This window comes from Brassica rapa, unplaced genomic scaffold (genome assembly GCF_000309985.2).
Source record: "Brassica rapa cultivar Chiifu-401-42 unplaced genomic scaffold, CAAS_Brap_v3.01 Scaffold0828, whole genome shotgun sequence".
Lineage (NCBI taxonomy): Eukaryota > Viridiplantae > Streptophyta > Magnoliopsida > Brassicales > Brassicaceae > Brassica > Brassica rapa.
Genome location: NW_022610768.1, coordinates 1 through 4958, shown reverse-complemented (window position 1 = coordinate 4958; position 4958 = coordinate 1). Strand labels below are relative to the sequence as shown.

The window sequence follows — 4958 nt, the reverse complement described above, 5'->3', positions numbered from 1 at the left end:
GATTTATTCAACTTCCTGGTGATTCTCCACACTTTATGTATCCAAATAAAGCTTCTTACAACGTGATTCATCCTGGTTTCATTGGAACGACGAAGAAGCCGTCCTATTCCCAAACTAAAAACAGGAATCACCTGATTTTAAAAGTGGAATAACTTTCTTCATCCCAACTCCTATGAGATTTATTCAACTTCCTGGTGATTCTCCACCATTTTATGTATCCAAATCAGGCTTCTTACAAAGTGATTCATCCTGGTTTGATTGGAACGACGAAGAAGTTGTCCTATTCCCAAACTGGGAAACTGGAATCACCTGATTTGAAAGTGGGATAATTTCTGCATCCCAACTCCTATGAGATTTATTCAACTTCCTGGTGATTCTCCACCACTTTATGTATCCAAATAAAGCATTTTAAAAAGTGATTCATCCTGGTTTGATTGGAACGACTAAGAAGTTGTCCTATTCCCAAACTGTAAAACTGGGATCCCCTGATTTGAAAGTGGGATAACTTCTTCATCCCAACTCCTATGAGATTTATTCAACTTCCTGGTGATTCTCCACCACTTTATGTATCCATATCATGATTTTTTCAAAGAGATTCATCCTGGTTTGATTGGAACGACGAAGAAGCTGTCCTATTCCCAAACTGGAAAACTGGAATCACCTGATTTGAAAGTGGGATAACTTCTTCATCCCAACTCCTATAAGATTTATTCAACTTCCAGGTGATTCTCTAACAATTTACGTATCCAAATCAATTCTTACAAAGTGATTCATCCTGGTTTCATTGGAACGACAAAAAAGCTGTCCTATTCCCAAACAGGGAAACTGGAATCACCTAATTTGAAAGTGGGATAACTTCTTACGCCCAACTCCTATGAGATTTATTCAACTTCCTGGTGATTTTCCACCACTTTATGTATCCAAATGAAGCTTCTTACAAAGTGATTCATCCTGGTTTGATTGGAACGACGAAGAAGATGTCCTATTTCCAAACTGGGAAACTGGAATCACCTGATTTGAAAGTGGGATAATTTCTTCATCCCAGCTCTATGAGATTTATTCAACTTCCTGGTGATTCTCCACACTTTATGTATCCAAATCAAGCTTCTTACAAAGTGATTCATCTGGTTTCATTGGAACGACGAAGAAACTGTCCTATTCCCAAACTTAAAAACAGGAATCACCTGATTTAAAAGGGAATAACTTCTTCACCCCATTCCTATGAGATTTATTCAACTTCCTGGTGATTCTCCACCACTTTATGTATCCATATCAAGCTTCTTACAAAGAGATTTATCCTGGTTTGATTGGAACGACGAAGAAGTTATCCTATTCACAAACTGGGAAACTAGAATCACCTGATTTGAAAGTGGGATAACTTCTTCATCCCAACTCCTATGAGATTTATTCAACTTCCTGGTGATTCTCTAACAATTTATGTATCCAAATCAAGCTTCTTACAAAGTGATTCATCCTGGTTTCATTGGAACGACGAAGAAGCTGTCCTATTCCCAAACAGGAAACTGGAATCACCTAATTTGAAAATGGGATAACTTCTTATCCCAACTCCTATGAGATTTATTCAACTCCTGTGATTCTCCACCAAATTTATGTATCCAAATAAAGCATCTTAAAAAGTGATTCATCCTGGTTTGATTGGAATGACTAAGAAGTGTCCTATTCCCAAACTGTAAAACTGGAATCACCTGATTTGAAAGTGGGATAACTTTTCATCCCAACTCTTATGAGATTTATTCATCTTCCTGGTGATTCTCCACCACTTTATGTATCCATATCAAGCTTCTTACAAAGAGATTCATCCTGGTTTGATTGGAACGACGAAGAAGCTGTCTGATTCCCAAACTGGGAAACTAGAATCACCTGATTTGAAAGTGGGATAACTTCTTCATCCCAACTCCTATGAGATTTATTAACTTCCAGGTGATTCTCTAACAATTTATGTATCCAAATCAAGCTTCTTTCAAAGTGATTCATCTGGTTTCATTGGAACGACGAAGAAGCTGTCCCATTCCCAAACAGGGAAACTGGAATCACCTAATTTGAAAGTGGGATAACTTCTTACGCCCAACTCCTATGAGATTTATTCACTTCCTGGTGATTTTCCACCACTTTATGTATCCAAATGAAGCTTCTTACAAAGTGATTCATCCTGGTTTGATTGGAACGACGAAGAAGATGTCCTACCCAAACTGGGAAACTGGAATCCGATATTTGAAAGTGGGATAATTTCTTCATCCCAGCTCTTATGAGATTTATTCAACTTCCTGGTGATTCTCCACACTTTATGTATCCAAATCAAGCTTCTTACAAAGTGATTCATCCTGGTTTCATTGGAACGACGAAGAAACTGTCCATTCCGAAACTTAAAAACAGGAATCACCTGATTAAAAGTGGAATAACTTCTTCATCCCAACTCCTATGAGATTTATTCAACTTCCTGGTGATTCTCCACCACTTTTTGTATCCAAATCAGCCTTCTTACAAAGTGACTCATCCTGGTTTTTATTGGAACGACGAAGAAGTTGTCCTATTCCCAAACAGGGAAACTGGAATCACCTAATTTGAAAGTAGGATAACTTCTTACTCCCAACTCCTATGAAATTTATTAAACTTCCTGGTGATTCTCCACCACTTTATGTATCCAAATGAATCTTCTTACAAAGTTATTTCATCCTGGTTTCATTGGAACAACGAAGAAGCTGTCCTATTCCCAAACTGGGAAACAAGAATCACTTGATTTGAAAGTGGGATAATTTCTTCATCCCAAACTCTATGAGATTTATTCAACTTCCAGGTGATTCTCTAACTTTATGTATCCAAATAAGCTTCTTACAAAGTGATTCATCCTGGTTTCATTGGAACGACGAAGAAGAAGCCGTCCTATCCCCAAACTTAAAAATAGGAATCACCTGATTTAAAAGTGGAATAACTTCTTCATCCCAACTCCTATGAGATTTATTCAACTTCCTGGTGATTCTCCAACTATGTATCCAAATCAGGCTTCTTACAAAGTGATTCATCCTGGTTTGATTGGAACGACGAAGAAGTTGTCCTATTCCCAAACTGGGAAACTGGAATCACCTGATTTGAAAGGGGATAATTTCTGCATCCCAACTCCTATCAGATTTATTCAACTTCCTGGTGATTCTCCACCACTTTATGTATCCAAATAAAGCATTTTAAAAGTGATTCATCCTGGTTGATTGGAACGACACTAAGAAGTTGTCCTATTCCCAAACTGTAAAACTGGAATCACCTGATTTGAAAGTGGGATAACTTCTTCATCCCAACTCCTATGAGATTTATTCAACTTCCAGTGATTCTCTAACCAATTTATGTATCCAAATCAAGCTTCTTACAAAGTGATTCATCCTGGTTCATTGGAACGATGAAGAAGCTGTCCTATTCCCAAACAGGGAAACTGGAATCACCTAATTTGAAAGTGGGATAACTTCTACTCCCAACTCCTATGAAATTTATTAACTTCCTGGTGATTCTCCACCACTTTATGTATCCAAATGAAGCTTCTTACAAAGTGATTCATCCTGGTTTCATTGGAACGACGAAGAAGATGTCCTATTCCCAAACTGGGAAACAGGAATCACCTGATTTGAAAGGGGGATAATTTCTTCATCCCAGCTCTTATGAGATTTATTCAACTTCCAGGTGATTCTCCACACTTTATGTATCCAAATAAAGCTTCTTACAAAGTGATTCATCCTGGTTTCATTGGAACGACGAAGAAGCCGTCCTATTCCCAAACTTAAAAACAGGAATCACCTGATTTGAAAGTGGGATAACTTCTTCATCCCAACTTCTATGATATTTATTCAACTTCCTGGTGATTCTCCACCACTTTATGTATCCATATCAAGCTTCTTACAAAGAGATTTATCCTGGTTTGATTGGAACGACGAAGAAGTTATCCTATTCACAAACTGGGAAACTAGAATCACCTGATTTGAAAGTGGGATAACTTCTTCATCCCAACTCCTATGAGATTTATTCAACTTCCTGGTGATTCTCTAACAATTTAGGTATCCAAATCAAGCTTCTTACAAAGTGATTCATCCTGGTTTCATGGAACGAAGAAGAAAGCTGTCCTATTCCAAACAAGGAAAACTGGAATCACCTATTTTGAAAATGGAGATAACTTCTTACTCCCAACTCCTATGAGATTTATTCAAGTGTGTTTATTCTCCACCAAATTTATGTATCCAAATAAAGCATCTTAAAAAGTGATTCATCCTGGTTTTGATTGAATGACTAAGAAGTGTCCTATTCCCAAACTGTTAAACATGGAATCGCCTGATTTGAAAGTAGGATAACTTCTTATCCCAACTCTTATGAGATTTATTCAACTTCCTGGTGATTCTCCACCACTTTATGTATCCATATCAAGCTTCTTACAAAGATGATTCATCCTGGTTTGATTGGAACGACGAGAAGAAGCTGTCTTATTCCCAAACTGGGAAACTAGAATCACCTGATTTGAAAGTGGGATAACTTCTTCATCCCAACTCCTATGAGATTTATTCAACTTCCAGGTGATTCTCTAACCCAATTTATGTATCCAATCAAGCTTCTTTCAAAGTGATTCATCCTGGTTTCATTGGAACGACGAAGAAGCTGTCCCATTCCAAACAGGGGAACTGGAATCACCTAATTGAAAGTGGGATAACTTCTTACGCCCAACTCCTATGAGATTTATTCAACTTCCTGGTGATTTTCACCCACTTTATGTATCCAAATGAACAGCTTCTTACAAAGTGATTCATCCTGGTTGATTGGAACGACGAAGAAGATGTCCTATTCCCAAACTGGGAAACTGGAATCACCTGATTTGAAAGTGGGATAATTTCTTCATCCCAGCTCATATGAGATTTATTCAACTTCCTGGTGATTCTCCACACTTTATGTATCCAAATCAAGCTTCT

At 37.7% G+C, this 4958-nt stretch overlaps 1 long non-coding RNA gene across 1 annotated transcript; it reads right to left on the bottom strand.

Moving 5' to 3' along the window:
- Positions 1–515: 515 nt before the first annotated feature.
- Positions 516–1434, bottom strand: LOC117131070. Its single transcript, XR_004454285.1, has 2 exons — positions 1359–1434; positions 516–1011 (listed from the first exon to the last, which is right to left on the bottom strand). It is a non-coding gene; the product is annotated as an uncharacterized LOC117131070 (long non-coding RNA).
- Positions 1435–4958: the final 3524 nt, after the last annotated feature.